General features: G+C 41.7%; 2 long non-coding RNA genes across 2 annotated transcripts; both read right to left on the bottom strand.

The window, feature by feature from the left end:
- Window positions 1–2,397: 2,397 nt before the first annotated feature.
- On the bottom strand, window positions 2,398–3,181 carry LOC122139055. The gene is made up of 3 exons (XR_006155958.1): window positions 2,831–3,181; window positions 2,601–2,747; window positions 2,398–2,422 (listed from the first exon to the last, which is right to left on the bottom strand). It is a non-coding gene; the product is annotated as an uncharacterized LOC122139055 (long non-coding RNA).
- Window positions 3,182–4,630: 1,449 nt separating this feature from the next.
- Window positions 4,631–5,730, bottom strand: LOC109079240. Its single transcript, XR_006155967.1, has 3 exons — window positions 5,479–5,730; window positions 5,062–5,330; window positions 4,631–4,815 (listed from the first exon to the last, which is right to left on the bottom strand). It is a non-coding gene; the product is annotated as an uncharacterized LOC109079240 (long non-coding RNA).
- Window positions 5,731–20,463: the final 14,733 nt, after the last annotated feature.

The raw sequence follows: 20,463 nt of genomic DNA, 5'->3' as shown, positions 1-20,463 counted from the left end.
CTCGGCATCGGGCACCGCCTCGCCCTCCGGAAAGGCATCGGGCCTGGCCTCGGCATCGGGCCCCGCCTCGACCTCCGGAACAGCATCGGGCCCCTCCTCGACCTCCGGAACATCATCGGGCACCGCCTCGGCATCGGGCACCGCCTCGGCCTCCGGAACAGCATCGTGCACCGCCTCGGCCTCTGGAACAGCATCGGGCACCGCCTCGGCCTCCGGAACAGCATCGGGCCCGGCCTCGGCCTCCGGAACAGCATCGGGCCCGGCCTCGGCATCGGGCACCGCCTCGACCTCCGGAACAGCATCGGGCACCGCCCTCACCCTCCGGAACAGCATCGGGCACCGCCTCGCCCTCCGGAACAGCATCGGGCCCGGCCTCGGCATCGGGCACCGCCTCGACCTCCGGAACATCATCGGGCCACAGCCTCCACAACGGGCACCACCTCGGCCTCCGGAACAGCATCAGTCACCGCCTCGGCCACCAGAACAGCAACAGACACCGCCTCGGCCTCTGGAACAGCATCGGGCACCGCCTCGGCATCGGGCACCACCTCGGCCTCCGGAACCGCATCGGGCACCGCCTCAGCCTTCAGAACAGCATCGGGCACCGCCTCGGCATCGGGCACAGGATTTTTCCCCCATGTAATGGGACTCTAATGGGACCCAAACGGTTCAAGGTCCAAAATGACAGTGTTCAGTGCAGCTTTCAAATGGCTTTAAACGATATCAGACGATGAAAGAAAGGGTCTTATCTAGCGAAACAATCGGTCATTTCCAAAATAAATAAAAAAGTTTAAGTTTTATAAGCACAAACGCTGGCCTTGCTCTGTACTGTGATGCGCGTTGAAGACGTCACGTAATACGCAATTACGTTGAAAAGGTCAAGCTTGACGTAGGCGGAAGTACCGTGTCAGTGTTTACAAGTTGAACGTGCAAAGAAAATTTAAAACGCCGTTTACAAAAAAAAAGGAAGTTAAAAAGGTAAAACAACGATGTCGGACGATTTTGGAACTTTGAACAAACTAGAAGAGAAGATGAGATGGAGTTTTTTCGCCCTGCCCTACCTTTTTGAACCGGAATACACAGAGGAAGAAATTAGGCAGATGGACGAGAATGCTGCGCGGCTACACACACCTCTCAAGCATCGGGCAGACGAAGATCTAACGAGACGTGGTGGTGCACATGTGGCAAATGCCAAACCATTGCCAACAGAGGAAGAATCTCAATGCTGCCACGACTGGACCATTTCAATCCCGCCATTAGAATCAATCATTGAGTCAGCTGGTGAGACCCTGTTTACATCTCGCTGCATTACCAACAAAAAATGGATTTCCACCGTTACTGAGCAACAGCGTGTTAGAGGTGTTTTTTAGTTTGCCCAAAATTAACTGGAGACGCCGTCCGAGGCCCCAAGGGACCTGGTGGCACCCTAACAGTTGAGTAAGTATCGCGTGTGTAGTATGATTATTACATATACATATGTTTATCATTTTTCATATTTTAACGTTAATTATTTAAAAGGGATTGACTGCACACATTTCCTTTTATTTTACAGTCAATATAGGCTGGTGGCATACCGGATAGTTCTGGAATGGATGCTGAAAGGGGAGAGATTGGGGAAGACGCAACAGGAGGGTTCTTCCATCCTGTGTTTGTCAGTGCCATCAGATTGTCATACCCTTCTCCATCAGGACAGTATGTAGGCTTCAGAGAATCAGAAGAGGCTTTTTGGTCTTTTGTAGGAATAATAATTTGAAAATACAATTTGAATTACAAGGTTACATTTTTTATATACATTATAATTTGTTGTGGCTTGTTTGTTACTGTAATTGCTGTATTTTTATTATTTTTTTTTTTTGCATAGTCAATGTTATTTGTTGTTGTATATACATCAACACTACATACTTATTGATGTCTCACACAAATGTTTATTTTGGAAGAATAAAACAAATTTGAGAAATACATTCGTTGATGTTTAATTCCAACTGATGTGGGGTACCATCAGTAAGGACCCATACATTTCACCACTAACACCACAAAAATATTTGTTTGTTTTTCACCAACAGTGTTTTCTGTTTTTTGCCCCAATAGAAAAAAATCAGAAAAACTAAAAAAAAAAAAAAAACCAATGTATAAAACAGACTTCAACATTTTTAAAGCAAATTAGTGTCCAAATCGTGATAAACGCTTTGCAATTACTTCTTGCTTGTCAGGCCTTGGTGTTAGGGCTATGTTCTGTGGCAATGGGTGATGATGAGTCAAACGACAAGAACTTTCCTTGTAAACAACGCTGGTGTCCAGCCGCCGCTGTACAACTTTCTCAACCAGAGACTCTCTGAATTTTTGAGTGGTTTGTGTAAAAATCGTTTTTGGCTACCCATTCTTTGGTATGTTTGGGGAAAAACCACTTTGTACCGAGATGCACCTATAATAAAAGAAAATTGATGAAACATAATAATTACACGATTTGTATTGATTACATTACTACAATAGAATGTTCACATTTGATTCTCAACTTGATTAACTTAGATCTCTATTGTCATCACACACCATATTGAAAAAATCTTTAGTAGTTACACACAATATGTTGTGTTTCAACTTACCAGTAGTGGTTGTTGCTTGCTGACGACCTACATTTTCATTATGGTCAAGGATAGCGAGTTGTGTTCGTGCAACCATGGACGCATAATGAAAATGCAGGTTCTTTGGGCAGTATTTCAGTAGGACAGAATGAAACACCTCCAGTTGTCCTAAAGATAAAAGAAAAAAATGTATACGGTGTACCTACATGTACATGTGTATGTACATTACTATGTGTATATAAATAACTTACCAGTGTGTTTGAAAAGAGCCATTTGCCTCAAATCCTTTTCAAGTCCTTTGTCCAGGACAAGGACTCTGCAGTGTGTGGAAGGCACGTGAGTCTTTTCCAAGCCATTTTTTTTCTGCGTTGCTGTTCTGGACTGAGATCATTGTGTACACATTTTTTCTGCTTTCCCTTCTTTAAACCAACTGTGCACACCTGTAATGTGATAAAGTATGGACTTCCAATTTTCGATCAGTTCCTGTATAAATACATGAATACTCAAAGTAATTATTATACAAATGTATAAATTATAAACATAGAAAAATAGATGTTTATGGTCCAGCAACACCAATATTTAAAAACTTACAAAAAAAAAAAAAAAAGCTTCCTTTAAAGAACAAAGTAAAATTTGTGCGTGTGTATAAAGAAATTTAACTTAATATTAAACATTACAGAACTTACGTCAGGGTCGCCTCCACACAGTTGCAGAGCAATACCATAAATGGTTGCAAATACTTCATGTCCATGGCTGCAGCTCTCGATTGTCCTTGTATCTTGACATGGAGCACAACTTTTTGGAAAGTCCTTAAAAAAATATAATTTTAATTATAAAATAATTAAAAAGGATTGACAATATAGTGCATAACAAGGTTAATCTAGTACTTCACAGTTTATTGTAGCAATTTTTTAAATGCATGAAAACAAACACATTGTATATTCCTACATAGGAATAAATAAGTTTTAGACTATGTTGCCTTTGGGATAATTCATAATTAATATCTCTTTCTCAGTCTCTTGTGAGACAGTTACCTTTGACTACATGCCAAATATCAAATTCGTGGTGAATGTTGGGATATTCTACACGCATAATCTTTCTAATAGATGGCGATCTGTCTGTGGTCAGCACGTCGATTTGATTCCTTGTTCTTGTATTGTGTTCACAGCCCTCTTGAATCCTACTGGCTCCATGGCCACAGAAAACTGGATGCTTCTGTAACCTGAAATGCAATATCATGATAGATAAACAAGGATTGTGTGTATTTTTCATTGATGTTCAAAACAAACAAAATATTATTTTTTTACTTTTTAAAACCATTTTATATATGATCATAACATTGTAAAAACTGCCAGTAATGTTACTGTACTTGACTTTAAAATACTGAACACCCACTAAAGTTACTTAAAATTAATAACATACAGGATGTAGAATTATGTCATGTAAACTGACCTGCACCAATTCAAAGTGAACAATCTTGTCTGTTGTGTCATCCATGAAACTGTACATGTTGTATTTGGCCGAAAATCCAGGGCTAAAAGAAACCACAAGTACAAAACTTGTTAAAAAAATTTTTTAAAATTGTCAAAAAAAATAAAATTACTACATTTACTTGCCTGTCTGACCTCCCATCTCCCGGACAAATGAACTGGATTACAGAGTTCAGTTTGTAAATGTAAGTCATTCATTGCTGCTTTCTGTTGTTCTTTATATTCTTCATCAATGACTGGAATAAGGTAGGAAGACTGAATGTCAAAGTAAGTGGTTTTATGGGGTATTTGAAGGTTGAGCAAAGTGGCCCAATCAGCGATGTCTGTATATGTTGCTCCAGTGAATAGTGTGCATGCAGAAACAAGAAGATTATTAGCTGGCATTCCCCTAACATCACTGCATGAACTCCACTTTCCTTTGTGTTTTTTTTTCACATTCCCAGTGAACACGGAGAACACTTCCCACTGTTGCTTTTGCGGTCTTTGTTATTACTGATCCACATTCTTGACATCTTTTGAACAGCTCCATGACATTGGGCTCGTTGACAATCCATTTTTTCTTGTTTCCAATGCATTTCACATTCCTCTTCTTCTGAGTTTGTGGTAGACGTTGATGTTGAACTCAGTGGCTGAAAACTAAGATCTTTCTTGTCCGATTGAGGTTCTATGGAAAGCAGGCTAACATCAAGCGCCAAACTTTCTTCTAATTGCTCTTCAATCTGTTCTGGTTGATTATACACAGGGGGCTGTGAAATTAAATGGATTAAATTTGGTTTATAATAAAACTGAATATAAATTTGTAATGTAAATAGTATGTTTAATAAATTTATTACAGTATATCTGTGCATTTTTAATGATACAACATCATCAAAATATTAAATACTACATTTTATGTAATATATACTAAATTATATTTTTCCCAATGACTAACACAAAAAGCATAATTTACCATAATTTCACTTTGTAAACTGGTAACAAATTATGGTACTTACAGTCTGGTTGGAGTGTATTGCAGGTTGGGCAAAATATATTCCAGATGATGAGGGTGTTTTCCTGTTTCTAACACTTTCAGGACTTGTGAGCAGTAAACGAAGTTTAGATGGAGCATCTGCAAACTGTCTCGTGGTAGTTCCTGGATCAGAGTCCTGTTGCTTTACTGGTGTTGACTGTGGAACATTCGCCAAAAACTCTACTGCTTCATGGACCCCAGCTCAGCGTTACTGTCTGTTGCTGGAGACTCTAAATTTACACGAGACGGATACTTAGGAGTAAAAAAAAAAAAAAAATTAGCAAGTCTACAGTAATAGGAAGATATTAGTGATAAACATTCACACGTTATGAAACACACTGACGAGAAAAAAACGTCAGTGCATCTAATATAGTAAAAAAAAAAAAAAAAACATACATACCTCTGTTTGCTGTAAAAACGTACTGGGCACCGCCGACGCTTTCAGATAACGGCGATGTCCTTGCTGGGAGGGTTTGAAATCATCCTCGAAAAAATGATCACTGCACACTCTCTTACATATTAGAGCATGTTCGGATGTGTTGATATCCAAGTGCAGCGCGAGCAACCACAGTTTCAATCGCTCAGGATTGTGTGTAGGAAATCTATGAAAAGTCAAAAATGTCTGTCCTGACGAAAATGTTCTTTTAGGCCTTTTAATATTACGCACACGAAACGGGCATTTTAAACGATAAACTGACACAAAGACATATGAATAGGTGTATATGGTACTCCTTCGGCACATTTGTAAACACTGACACGGTACTTTCCGCCTACGTCAAGCTTGACCTTTTCAACGTAATTGCGTATTACATGACGTCTTCAACGCGCATCACAGTACAGAGCAAGGCGAGCGTTTGTGCTTATAAAACTTAAACTCTTTTTTTTTATTTTGGAAATGACCGATCGTTTCGCTAGATAAGACCCTTATTCATCGTCTAGTATCGTTTTAAAAGCCATTTGAAGCTGCACTGAACTGTCATTTGGACCTTGAAAACCGTTTGGGTCCCATTAGAGTCCATTACATGGGGGAAAATCCTGGAATGTTTTCATCAAAAACCTTAATTTCTTTTCGACTGAAGAAAGAAAGACATGGGCATCTTGGATGACATGGGGGTGAGTAAATTATCAGCAAAAGTTTTTTTAAAAGTGAACTTCTCCTTTAACATGACAGGAGTGTGCATCAGGGGCCTGTGTGTATCATGAAACTGGTTTAGCTGACAGGTGAATTCAGTTTAGTTTGTTATAACTCTGGGTTTTAGGCAACATGAAAGTGTTTGGCTTTTAGCTGTGATCATCACCAGTAACTTATGCTCCATGTTAAACCGCTGCTCCGGGAAACAGGTTATGTTCTGGTTTAGAGATCTCAGACTGAAACTGACCAATCAACTCTTAACAAAGCAACACATCTTCTGATGCAATAAAGTCACTCCCCCGTTTGCTCTTGCTCCAAATTAAAGTGCACTAGATAGTAAAAACATTTTTAAAGAAAAAAGAATTGTCTGGCTTTTATTAATTGATTAGTTTGATTATTATAATTATCTTATATGATTTATATAATTATTATACCCTTAATCCATTCCCACTTTAGCCATTTTAGTTTATTAATTATGAAGTTTTTATTTTTAATAATATACATATAAATGTGGTAACACTTTAGAATAAAGTTCCATTAGTTAATGTTAGTTAACTACTTTAGTTAACATGAACTAAGGAAGAACAATACTTCTACAGCATTTGTTTAATCTTAGTTCATGTTAATTTCAGCATTTACTTATGCATTATTCAAATCAAAAGTTGTGCTTGTTAACATTAGTTAATGCACTGTGAATTAGCATGAACTAACAATGAATAACTGTATTTTCATTAACTAACATTAGCAAAGATTAATAAATACAGTAATAAATGTATTGTTTCATTGTATGTTTCATGTTAATTAATAAATTAACTAACATTAACTAATGGAACCTTATTCTAAAGAGTTACCATAAATATAATTATATAAATATATACAGGCAAGATGGGGTAACACTTTATAATAGCTTTCATTAATAAATCATTAATAATCATTATATAATGCTTAACAGATCATCAGTTAATATATATTCACAATGTCACGGTGTCTGTTCTGTGTCTCCCTGGTGGCCACTAGAGGTCTCACTTCCCCTTATCGTCACTCCACTTTAGAACTGCATTTCCCATAGTCTTGTCTGTTTCATCACTGCTCATTGCACTCAGCTGTCCGTGGTTATCAATCATTGCACTCAGCCAATTCCCCGTTAGCATTGTCATTTCCTTGTGTATAAATACCCCGGTTGTTCTGTCATTGTCACGGAGTCCTTGTTGAATGTCACCCTGGTTTGTCGTGGTTCTCGGATGTTGTGTATGTTTCTTGTTTCTTGTTTCTTGTTTTCTTGTTTCTGGACTGCTTACCTGGATTGTGACCTTTGCCTGGGCTGACCATGAGATTTGGATTATCCTAATAAAAAACATACTGCAATTGGATCTACCTGTTTGTGTGCGTGTCGTGACAGAAGGACTCCGTCATGCCTAGATCCAGCGGTGTGGGATTTCGAATCGGTTCCCCAGCCACCATGGAGGAACGGAGGGGGAGATTCCGGAACTTAACCACCCTTCGTCAAAGGGGGAGTGAGGTGGGTGGCCTGGCGCAATTGTTTTGGACCATGGCGGTCGGGATGGGTTATAACGATGCAGCACTGAAGGACTTTTTTAACAACTGTCTGGATGACCCTTTACCTCAATGGGAGATGAAGGGGCTGGAGATCCTAGACTTTTGGGGGTTACCCATTACCTGTGCCATCGTTCTCAATGGGATACTTCGACCACACCTGTGTCTCCAGAGAAGAGGGCCGCCAGCCCAGCGCCACAGCACAAGATGGCCGCCAACCCAGCGCCACAGCACAAGATGGCCGCCAGCCCGGCGCCACAGCACAAGATGGCCGCCATTCAGCACCACAGCACAAGATGGCCGCCAGCCCAGCGCCACAGCACAAGATGGCCGCCAGCCCAGCACCACAGCATGAGATGACCGCCAGCCCAGCACCACTGCACAGGAGGGTCGAATCTACACCTGTGTTGGCAGACAAGATGGTTGACTCAACGCCTGAGTCTTCCGTCAAGGAGCCACCGGCACGTCATCATAGAGGCCGCAGGAGGAGGAGACAGGCGTCAGCCGTTCCTCAAAGCCCGGAGGACGTTCGCCCGAGCAGGCCGCTGCCGTCCAGGAGGACGTTCCCGAGCAGGCCGCTGCCGTCCAGGAGGACGTTCCCGAGCAGGCCGCTGCCGTCCAGGAGGCCGTTCCCGAGGCGGTTCCCCGATGCAATGTCCGTTGCCGAGGCGGTCCCCGATGCCGAGGCGGTGCCCGAGGTGGTTCCCGATGCAATGTCCGCATGCCGATGCGGAGGCGCTGGTGGCCCGATGCCGAGGCGGTGCCCGATCCGAGGCGGTGCCCGAGGCCGAGGCGGTGCCCGAGGCGGTTCCCGATGCAATGTCCGAGGCCGAGGCGGTGCCCGATGCCGAGGCGGTGCCCGATGCCGAGGCGGTTCCCGATGCGGTGCCCGATGCCGAGGCGGTGCCCGATGCCGAGGCGGTGCCCGATGCGGTGGCCGAGGCGGTGCCCCCGATGCCGAGGCGGTGCCCGATGCGGTGGCCGATGCCGAGGCGGTGCCCGATGCGGTGCCCGATGCCGAGGCGGGTGCCCGATGGCGGTGGCCGAGGCGGTGCCCGATGCCGAGGCGGTCCCCGATGCTAGGTCCGATGCCGAGGCGTGTGCCCGATGCCGAGGCGGTGCCCGTGCGAGGCGGTGCCCGATGCCGAGGCGGTGCCCGATGCGGTTGGCCGAGGGCGGTGGCCCGATGCCGAGGCGGTGTCCCCGATGCTAGGTACCGATGCCGAGGCGGTGGCCCGATGCCGAGGCGGTGCCCGTTGCCGAGGCGGTGCCCGTTGCCGGGGCGGTGCCGATCACACATGATGCCGAGGCGGTGCCCGAGGCGGTTTCCCGATGCAATGTCCGATGCCGAGGCGGTGCCCGATGCCGAGGCGGTCCCCGATGGCCGAGGCGGTGCCGAGGCGGTGCCCGAGGCCGAGTCGTGCCCGATGCGGTCCCCCGATGCCGAGCGGTTCCCGATGCAATGTCCCCGATGCCGAGGCGGTGCCCGATGCCAAGGCGGTGCCCGAGGCGGTGCCCGATGCCGAGGCGGTGCCCGAGGCGGTCCCCGATGCTATGTCCGATGCCGAGGCGGTGCCCGATGCCGAGGCGGTGCCCGATGCCGAGGCGGTACCCGAGGCGGTACCCGAGGCGGTACCCGATGCCGAGGCGGTGCCCGATGCCGAGGCGGTGCCCGATGCGGTGCCAGAGACGGTTCCCGATGTAATGCCCGAGACCGAGGCTGTTCCGGAGGTCGAGGCGGTGCCCGATGTTGTTCCCGATGCCGAGGCGATGCCCGATGTTGTTTCCGTACCGAGGCTGTGCCCGATGCCGAGGCTGTGCCCGATGGCCGAGGCGGTGACCGATGCTGTTCGCAGGAGTCGAGGCGGTGCCGCACGAGGCTGTTTGCCCGATGCCGAAGCGGTGCCCGATGCTGTTCCGGAGGCCAGGGCGGTGCCCGATGCGCAGGCCGAGGTCGTTCCCGAGGCGGTGTCCTTGTCCAAGGCCGTTCCCGAGGCAGTTCCCGAGGCTGGTGCCCGATGCCGAGACCATTCCCGAGGCGGTTGCCCGATGCCGAGGTCGTTCCCGAGGCGGTGTCCTTGGTCCGATGCCGTTCCTGAGGCCATTTCCCGAGGCGGTGCCCGATGCCGGGGTCGTTCCCGAGGCGGTGTCCTTGTCCGATGCCATTCCCGAGGCGGTGCCCGATGCCGAGGTCGTTCCCGAGGCGGGGGGTCCTTGTCCAACGCCGTCCTGAGGCCATTCCTGAGGCCGTTCCTGAGACCGTTCCCGAGGCGGTTCCTCCTTGTCCGATGCCGTTCCTGAGGCCATTCCCGAGGCGGTGCCCGATGCCGAGGTCGTTCCCGAGGCGGGGTCCTTGTCCAATGCCGTTCCTGAGGCCATTCCCGAGGCCGTTCCCCCGTGCCCGATGCCGAGGTCGTTCCCTGAGGCGGTGTCCTGTCCGATGCCATTCCCGAGGCGGTGCCCGATGCCGAGGTCGTTCCCGAGGCGGGGTCCTTGTCCAACGCCGTTCCTGAGGCCATTCCTGAGGCCATTCCTGAGACCGTTCCCGAGGCGGGGGTGTCCTTGTCCGATGCCGTTCCTGAGGCCATTCCCGAGGCGGTGCCCGATGCCGAGGTCGTTCCCGAGGCGGGGTTCCTTGTCCAATGCCGTTCCTGAGGCCATTCCTGAGGCCGTTCCTGAGACCGTTCCCGAGGCGGTGCCCGATGCCGAGGGTCGCTCCCGAGGCGGTGTCCTTGTCCGATGTCGAGCCCGAGGCTGTTCCCGAGGCGGAGCCCGAGGTCGTGGCCCGAGGCCGTTCCCGAGGCGGTGTCCTTGTCCAATGCCGTTCCTGAGGCCGTTCCTGAGACCGTTCCCGAGGCGGTGCCCGATTGCCGAGAGGCACGTTCCCCGAGGCGGGGTCCTTGTCCAATGCCGTTCCTGAGGCCATTCCTGAGGCCGTTCCTGAGACCGTTCCCGAGGCGGTGCCCGATGCCGAGGTCGTTCCCGAGGCGGTGTCCTTGTCCGATGCCGTTCCTGGAGGCCATTCCCGAGGCGGGGCCGATGCTGTTCCGGAGGGCCGATGCGGGGCCGAGATGGTTTCCGAGGCGATACCCCGTGTCCAAGGCCGTTCCCGAGGCGGTGCCCTTGTCTGAGGCCGTTCTCCGATGCCGTTCCCAATGCCGTGACCTGGCCATCGCCACAGCCTGCTCCTTACTGGCTCCCCGATTGGCAGGTTCCTTTCGGGCCACTCAAATGGCGAATTCCTCCCTGGCCGTCTGCACAACGAGAATGGACTGATCCACCGTGGCCACCTGAACTGCCTGGAGCCCTCGTGGTCCCCTGAACTTTCGGGTCCACCGTGGCCACCTGAACTGCCTGGTCCCTCGTGGTCCCCTGAACTTTCGGGTCCACCATGGCCCCCTGATCTGACCGAGCCACCTGGGCTACCAGGGGAGCCATCACTGCCGGTCCCAGTTCCCCTACACGGGCCTGGCCCGCCATCCCTCCCCCTGTTCTGCCTCCACCAGTCCACCTCCCTCCTGGGTCTCTTTGTTTTTTGGTTATTTTGTTCTGAGGAGCATCTGGAAGCTGCTCCTTAGAGGGGGGGGTAGTGTCACGGTGTCTGTTCCTGTGTCTCCCTGGGTGGCCACTAGAGGTCTCACTTCCCCTTATCGTCACTCTCCACTTTAGAACTGCATTTCCCCATAGTCTTGTCTGTTTCATCACTGCTCATTGCACTCAGCTGTCCGTGGTTATCAATCATTGCACTCAGCCAATTCCCCGTTAGCATTGTCATTTCCCTGTGTATAAATACCCCGGTTGTTCTGTCATTGTCACGGAGTCCTTGTTGAATGTCACCCTGGTTTGTTGGTTATGTTTCTTGTTTCTTGTTTCTGGACTGCTTACCTGGATTGTGACCTTTGCCTGGCTGACCATGAGATTTGGATTATCCTAATAAAACATACTGCAATTGGATCTACCTGTTTTGTGTGCGTGTCGTGACACACATAGATAGAAATATGAGATAAATGTGCTTGTTAATGTTTACTAATGTACTTATTAAAAGCTACCTAATGATTAACAGATCATTATTTAATGTAAATTAAAATGTTTATAAATGTCATTAAACTGTCGATTCATATGATCAATGCACTTTTTAAAAATCTACAAATAATTTTAACAGAAATTATGATTACAAGCTTATTTGTTACTGTACTTGTGAATACTAAAAAATGTCATTAAACTTCAGTTCATATCACCTAATGCTCTTCTTTTACATTTACAAATGTGTTCAAAAAATGTGCTAAATCAGTAATTTTTAACTGTTTATTATTCACTGAACTATTCATGTTATCATATTATTCATCAACTCATAATCACAGTCTGTAAAGTTCATATATTTGGTTTATGTTTCTTGTGTAGACTTCTTCTATTTACACATCTTAACAAATCATTTATTAATTATTTATTCATGTTTGTGCAGAAGCCAATCTAAAGTGGAAACTATTTATCATTAGTAAATGTTTATAAAACGTTTACTAATCTTTCAGTATGTTTTATGGTCACTGGATTTTAGCTGCTGTAACAATGTTTGTGTAAAGGATGGTTAGTTAATTTTATGTAAATGCTTCTTAAATACGTAACACACATTACAATTTGGATGAAAAACATGTTTTTATTGCCTCAACACTAATATTAATATACTAGTATATATCATTAAACAGGGTATTCCTTGAATCAATACATCAGCAGGAGAAAACAAATCTTTTTCTTGTTTTCTTTTTTTTCAAGAAAAATAACTCGTTCATTTATCAAAACAATGTAATATAAACAGATTGTACCATGTTTCCCTTATAGTAACCAAACTGACCCCTCTACACTTTTGACCTCTTACCCAACCCTTAAACAACAACCACCAAACCCTAACCTTCACCATCTCACACCTCAATAGCAGCAAAAGTGTTGTACATTAACAAAAACTTTTCAATCAATGTATAACATCTGTTAAAATCATCTGTAGATTTTCAAAACATGCATGATCATATGAATTAAGTTTAATGACATTTGTGAACATTGTAATTTACATTAATTATCTGTTGATCATTAGGTAATGTTTTAGTAAACATTAACAAGCACATTATCTCATGTTTTCTAGCTATTTGAATATATATTAACTGGTGATCCGTTAAGCATTATATAATGATTGGTAACCCTCTGGCCCTCTTCGTTTAGGAGTCACACTTGCCTCCTTCGCAGTCAAAAGTGACCGAAGAAAAAAAAACCCTTGAAATGTAAAGTTTTTTTTTTTTTTTTTTTAACAAGAAAATCAATGTAATATATTTTTTGTTCAATAATATTTTTTTGATCATTATTCATGATTTTGAGGGAATTTTATGATACTATGCAATATATATACAATTTTAATGAGCTATTTTTCTCCATTAGAATTAATATATATATATAATATATATATATATATATATATATATATATATATATATATATATTTTTTTTTTTTTTTTTTTTTTTTTTTTTAATTTCTTTACTATTTTTTTAATAAATGCAATATTTAAATATAGTAAAAATATAGTGAAAGAATTTAAAAATAAATTTTGTGAAGTGAGAATTGGGCCATCTGGAGGCATTAAAAAATAAAAACTTGTGTAATGTTGCGTAAAACTCTTGTATTAGCACCCTGTAATATACAGTACAGGTCAAAAGTTTGGAAACATTACTATTTTTAATGTTTTTGAAAGAAGTCTCTTCTGCTCAATTTATATACAGTACAGGTCAAAAGTTTGGAAACATTACTATTTTTAATGTTTTTGAAAGAAGTCTCTTCTGCTCATCAAGCCTGCATTTATTTCAAAAATACAGAAAAAACAGTAATATTGTGAAATATTATTACAACTTATAGTAATAGTTTTCTATTTGAATATACTTTAAAAAAATAATTTATTCCTGTGATGCAAAGCTGAATTTTCAGCATCATTACTCCAGACTTCAGTGTCACATGTAACATCCAGTCTATCACATGATCATTTAGAAATCATTCTAATATTCTGATTTATTATGAGTGTTGGAAACAGTTCTGCTGTCTAATATATTTGATGAATAAAAGGTTAAGAAGAACTGCATTTTATTCAAAAAAAAAAAAAATTCTAATAATATAAATCTTCTTTACTATCACTTTTTTTTATCAATTTAACACATCCTTGCTGAATAAAAGTATTGATTTTATTTGAAAAAAGAAAGAAAAAAATTACTGACCAGTAGTGTATATTGTTATTACAAAATATTTATATTTTAAAAACATAGCTTTTCTTTTTTTTTTTATCTTATTCAAAGTATCCTAAAAAAGTATCACATGTTCTGAAAAAATATTAAGCAGCAGAACTGTTTCCAACTTTGATAATGAATCATCATATTAGAATGATTTCCAAAGGATCATGTGATAATGATCCTAAAAATTCAGCTTTGCATCACAGAAATAAATGATAATTTAAAGTATAATAAACAAAAAAACAACTATTTTAAATTGTAATAATATATCACAATATTACATTTTTTTCTGTATTTCTAAAAAATAAAAAATAGTAATGTTTCCAAACTTTTGACCTGTACTGTATATATCTAGACATTCTAAAAGATTACCTTTTGTCAAGGTTTAGATATTTTTGGTTAGACAAGTATCAGGTTTTACATTGATTACAGTCAAACATTAGAATCTTGTTAGAAAGGGAACGCATAGAAAGCATTTTTGTTACTCAGTATTTGAAAATTAGAAAAATCTAACAAAATAAAGAATGGATAGTGATAATTCAAAAACACTTTATTTTAAATAGAAACATTTTGTAATCAATTGATATTTTATTTAATGTAATTCAGTAAATTTTATTTCATATATTTTCAAAATTTGCTCTGTTGCAGTCTTACCAGCTTACTTCTGTGTATATATGTATATGTTTGTGTGTGTGTGTGTGTGTGTGTGTGTGTGTGTGTGTGTGTGTGTGTGTGTGTGTGTGTGTGTGTGTGTGTGTGTACAAATTTCTCCTGATATTCTAGAGTCACCACTTTTTTTCTGACCGGTGACTGATTTGTAGTTTGTACCACCAAAAAAAATTCATTGAGCTTTACATTTGTGGAAATCTACTCGACTGCTTGTTCACTATCAGCATTTAAAATAACTTAAAATAAATATAATAAATCATTTTTAAGTTGGTTGCTCAGTTTGCTGTGTTTTTTGTCAGTGTGTTCGGTTTCTTTTGTGTTTTTTTCACTAAACAATACCGCTTGTACTTAGATCCCGCTCTATATATTGTTGTTTTTTTGCAACCAGCCATAACAGTATCTGAATAAAATGTATTATATAAACAACTGGTGACCATTTACCAGATCCAAGATTAAATGAATACACACAGTTAAAACAGTGTTTTTTATGGCTGACTTTAAATGAATAATGAATTAATAATGTAATAAAGATAAATTCACCATGTTGTAGTCTTCTCTTCTCATCCTTGTAGTTGACTGTGTTTCATTCTGTAGTTGACTGTGTTCATTCTGTAGTCTGCTCTTCTCATTCTGTAGTCGATCATGATCTGAAAAAGATTCAGAATAAAGACAAGAGAAAACAGCATTCAGACAACAAATACAAATATAATTTGTGAACAATAACTACAAATTACATGAACTAAGATATACTCAAAAGTATATGAATACAAAAGAATAAATATTTTGTGTATGAAAACAGACTTATTACTGAATTAACTTATTGATCACACTTTAGTTTGGGGACCAATTCTCACTATTAACTAACTAACTAACTAACTAACTAACTATTAACTGCAATGTTTTGCCTAAAACTAATTTGCTGCTTATTAATAGTAAGGTAGTTGTTAGGTTTAGGTATGGACTTTTTTTTGAAAAATCTGTGGAATTATGTGAAATGGTTTTGAGAGAATAGAAGCTGAAAACATTACTCAAAAATATTCATGCCGTAACTTTTATTTAAGGTTTACAATAGAGATCAAATTGGAACAACTGGTTTTGTTAAACAAAGATATGTCTCTCTTATAGTAAATCCACTAAAAGGTGCAGGAAATATTACTTTATAAATTCTCAATTATAAACCAATATCTAATCTTCCTTTATAGGCAAAAATTATAGAAAAGGTAGTCCTTAATCAGCTGAACAAATACTTAAACTCAAGTGGATACCTGGAAAATTTTCAATCTGGTTTCTGACCGCATCACAGCACAGAGACAGCACTCATCAAGATAATAAAATGATATTCGTTTTAAATTCTGGCAAAATATCAGTGCTGGTATTGCTAGATCTCAGTGCTGCGTTTGACACTGTCGATCATAACATAATACTAGACAGACTGGAAAACTGGGTCGGGCTTTCTGGCATGGTAATCAAATGGTTCAGATCATACTTAGAAGGGAGAGGTTATTATGTGAGTCTAGGAGTGCATAAGTCTAAGTGGACATTCATGACATGCGGAGTCCGCTCTTGTTTTAGCCTGTATATGCTCCTACTAAGTCAAATAATGAGAAAGAACCAAATTGCCTATCCCAGCAATGCTGATGATACACAGATTTACCTAGCCTTATCGCCCAATGACTACAGCCCCATTGACTCCCTCTGCAAATGTATTGATGAAATTAATAGTTGGATGTGCCAGAACTTTCTTCAGTTAAACAAGGAAAAAAGTCATTGCATTTGCAAACAAAGATGAAGTTTTCAAGGTGAATGCATAAATTCACTCTAGGGGTCAAACAACTAAAAATCAAGTCAGGAATCTTGGTGTGATTTTGGAGACAGACCTTAGTTTCAGTAGTCATGTCAAAGCAGTAACTAAATCAGCATACTATCACCTAAAAAACATTGCAAGAATTAGATGGTTTGTTCCCAGTCTTGACTTGGAGAAACTTGTTCATGCCTTTATCACCAGCAGGGTGGACTATTGTAATGGTCTCCTCACCGGCCTTCACAAGAAGACCATTAGACACATATTTAGCTGTTCTTACTGCTCTTATTTCTGTTTTTGGTATAAGTGGCAGTGGGGGGGGGGGGGGGGGTAATAGACAAGAAAATAGACAATTTTATACCATTGTGCTGTTAACGTTTCTTTAGTCATTGAGCAATCCTACAGCCTGAACCACTGCAGAGAAACTTCCATTACAACCCTAATTTTTTTATTATTCTCAAATGTTTTAATTAATTTTAAATCAATTTTTAAATAATTTTAACATTTTAATACTTTGCTTTTATTGTTGTGATTATTTGTATCATTATTTTTAATCATTTTTATGTAAAGCACTTTGAATTACCATTGTGTATGAAATGTGCTATATAAATAAACTTGGCTTGTCTTAAAAATGATCTCCATACTGCCTTATTTACATAAACTATATAAAATAACAAGAAAACAAGCATTTTACCTCTGTTTTTATGAGCAAACACAGCTATCAGTATTCCAGCAATCACACTCAGCACAACAAAAACTGAAATCATGATGACTGATGTCCTCCAAGAACTAAACATATTACCTGCAAAAACAAAACCATAAACTAAGCACATTGTCTAAAATAAAACATATTTTAAAGAAATTATTAAAAACATACAGGTGCATCTCAAAAAATTAGAATGTTGTGGAAAAGTTCATTTCAGTAATTCAACTCAAATTGAGAAACTTGTGTATTAAATAACATTTATTAATTACATTAATAAATTAACAAATAACATTAATTAAAAACATTTTAGTGAATTGTTTGCCTTCTGGAAAGTATGTTCATTTACTGTACATGTACTCAATACTTGGTAGGGGCTCATTTTGCTCTCAATTCGGCGTGGCATGGAGGTGATCAGTTTGTGGCACTGCTGAGGTGGTATGGAAGCCCAGGTTTCTTTGACAGTGGCCTTCAGCTCATCTGCATTTTTTTGGTCTCCTGTTTCTCATTTTCCTCTTGACAATACTCCATAGATTCTCTCTGGGGGTTCAGGTCTGGTGAGTTTGCTGGCCAGTCAAGCACACCAACACCATGGTCATTTAACCAACTTTTGGTGCTTTTGGCAGTGTGGGCAGGTGCCAAATCCTGCTGGAAAATGAAATCGGCATCTTCAAAAAGCTCGACAGCAGAAGGAAGCATGAAGTGCTCCAAAATTTCTTGGTAAACGGGTACAGTGACTTTGATTTTCAAAAAACACAATGGACCAACACCAGCAGACGATATTGCACCCCAAATCATCACAGACTGTGGCAACTTAACACTGGACTTAACACTGGACTCCAGACTCTAGAACCTTGGTTTCCAAATGAAATACAAACCTTGCTCTCATCTGAAAAGAGGACTTTGGACCACTGGGCAACAGTCCAGTTCTTCTTCTTCTCCTTCTCCCAGGTAAGACCCCTCTGATGTTGTCTGTGGTTCAGGAGTGGCTTAACAAGAGGAATACGACAACTGTTGCCAAATTCCTTGACACGTCTGTTTGTGGTGGCTCTAAGGCTGCGGTTCTCTCGGTTGGTTGTGCATTTTTTTCCCCACACTTTTTCCTTCTACTCAACTTTCTGTTAACATGCTTGGATACAGCACTCTGTGAGACAGCCAGCTTCTTTGGTAATGGAATGTTTGTGGCTTACCCTCCTTTTGAAGGGTGTCAATGATTGTCTTGTGGACAACTGTCAGATCAGCAGTCTTCCCCATGATTGTGTAGCCTAATGAACCAAACTGAGAGACCATTTTGAAGGCTCAGGAAACCTTTGCAGGTGTTTTGAGTTGATCAGCTGATTGCCATGTCACCATATTCTAATTTGTTGAGATGTTGTGTGAATTGGTAGGTTTTTTGTTAAATGTGAGCTGAAATCATCACAATTAAAAGAACCAAAGACTTAAAGACTACTTCAGTCTGTGTGCATTGAATTTATTTAATACACGAGTTTTACAATTTGAGTTGAATTACTGAAATAAATGAACTTTTACACAACATTCTAATAATTATTGAGATGCACATATATAATGTTCATTTCTGAGTGGGTACATAGACAGTAAAATGTTTTAGCTTTACATAATGTAAATGGACTGAGCTGATAATCATTAAATCTTTTTACTGCATCAAAATTACCACAAGATGATGACAAAATTACAGTAACAAAAGTGTCAGTACTTACTTGAGCTGATAATCAGTGCCTCCAGCATGTGATGTCTCAGTTTGACTCTGCAGTGAATCTTGTCATCACTGTGATGTACAGTAGTGGTGTGTTTCACACTGATTCTGTCTGTGTTTCTGTGTGTCTCCATAGTTTCTGAACTCAGACTGACTCCTTCACTGTCCAGCCACTCAAGATCAGGTTCAGGATACCAGCCTTCAGATTCACACTGTAGATGAAGCCCGCCTGAATGATCAAACCCATCTACAGTGATCACTGGAGGACGTCCTACAGCTACAGACCAACAAGAAGAGCATTCTGTTGTTGTTCTGGCTTTTTAAGTTAGATAGAATATGTTAAGCCTGGAATACACTACACGACATTTGCCCCGATTTTCCCCCAATTTACAGTCTGGAAAAGTTGATTCTAGTTAATGAAAGTCAGAGCCAGTCTGCAGATCTGAGCTGACAGATTTCCAAGAAAATAATGTAGTGATGGACACAGATGGACGATTTTTTTAAAGTCAGACTTTGATTCCATCCAAACAATGTTTGTTATTTTGAGCCGATTTTAGAACACATACTGTTTTCATTTGTCGCGTCTCCTAGCAACAAGGCACATGAGTTTGTTATCGGAGCAACTTGAAAGTCTTGTAGTCTGTGATCCTCAGTCGTTTAGTGTGTGATGGCCAGTTTTACTTTGTGACTATTTACAAAGTCATTAAGTGTCAAATCTGTTTTTTAGCTTTTAGTAGTCGTGTAGTGTATTCCAGCCTTTAGTTTTCACACTGGTTTACTCACCTTCAACTGACATCAACAGTGACATCATCAGACCAAGATTTGGACTGAATAAAACACTTATAACGTCCTTCATCAGAGACTCGGACTGATGAGAGTTTGAGTGATGCGTCTCCTTTCTGTAGTTCTTGATGATTCAGTTTTGTTCTCCCTCTGTAGGACTGATTCTGATCTGTATTTTTGTCTACATGATCATCATAAAGATGCACTAGTGTGTCTTTCAGATCGGATCTAAACCACTCCACTCTCATGTCCAGAACACTGATGTTGGGTTTTGACTGAACAGGGCAGAATCACATCTTCACCAGCTACAGCAAACACAGGATCTGCAGATCCCACGACTTCATACCGCTCTGTTACAAGAGAAAGAGAGCAGGTCTAATTAAATGTGAACCTACTGTCAGCTGAACTGTCATCCTTCAAGGTCTACAGCGTTCACATGTAAAGCAGTGACTGTCCTTCTCCACACAGCTCTGCGTCCGATCATCTCTGCTTGAAAACACTGCTTTTGTGCATTTTTCCTCTGTTTTTATTAACCTTAATAAATGGCTCTTGTAAACTTTATTCTAACCAAGTAACCGTGTAATAAATGGCATAATGTACAGTGACCTGTAAAGACACTCACACGCACACGTCACAGACACGCCAGGCTCCAACCCCATCCAATCATAGCGCACTCCCTCACCTGAGTACTGATCAAACACACCTGCCCCTCATCAGCACCTCATCTACCAGCACTTAAAAGACACTCACACGCACACAGTCACTGTC

The sequence above is a fragment of the Cyprinus carpio genome, chromosome A3 (assembly GCF_018340385.1).
Source record: "Cyprinus carpio isolate SPL01 chromosome A3, ASM1834038v1, whole genome shotgun sequence".
In the NCBI taxonomy this organism is placed as follows: domain Eukaryota; kingdom Metazoa; phylum Chordata; class Actinopteri; order Cypriniformes; family Cyprinidae; genus Cyprinus; species Cyprinus carpio.
The sequence above is the reverse complement of the archived record's forward strand: the minus strand, read 5'-3'. Positions and strand labels throughout refer to the sequence as shown.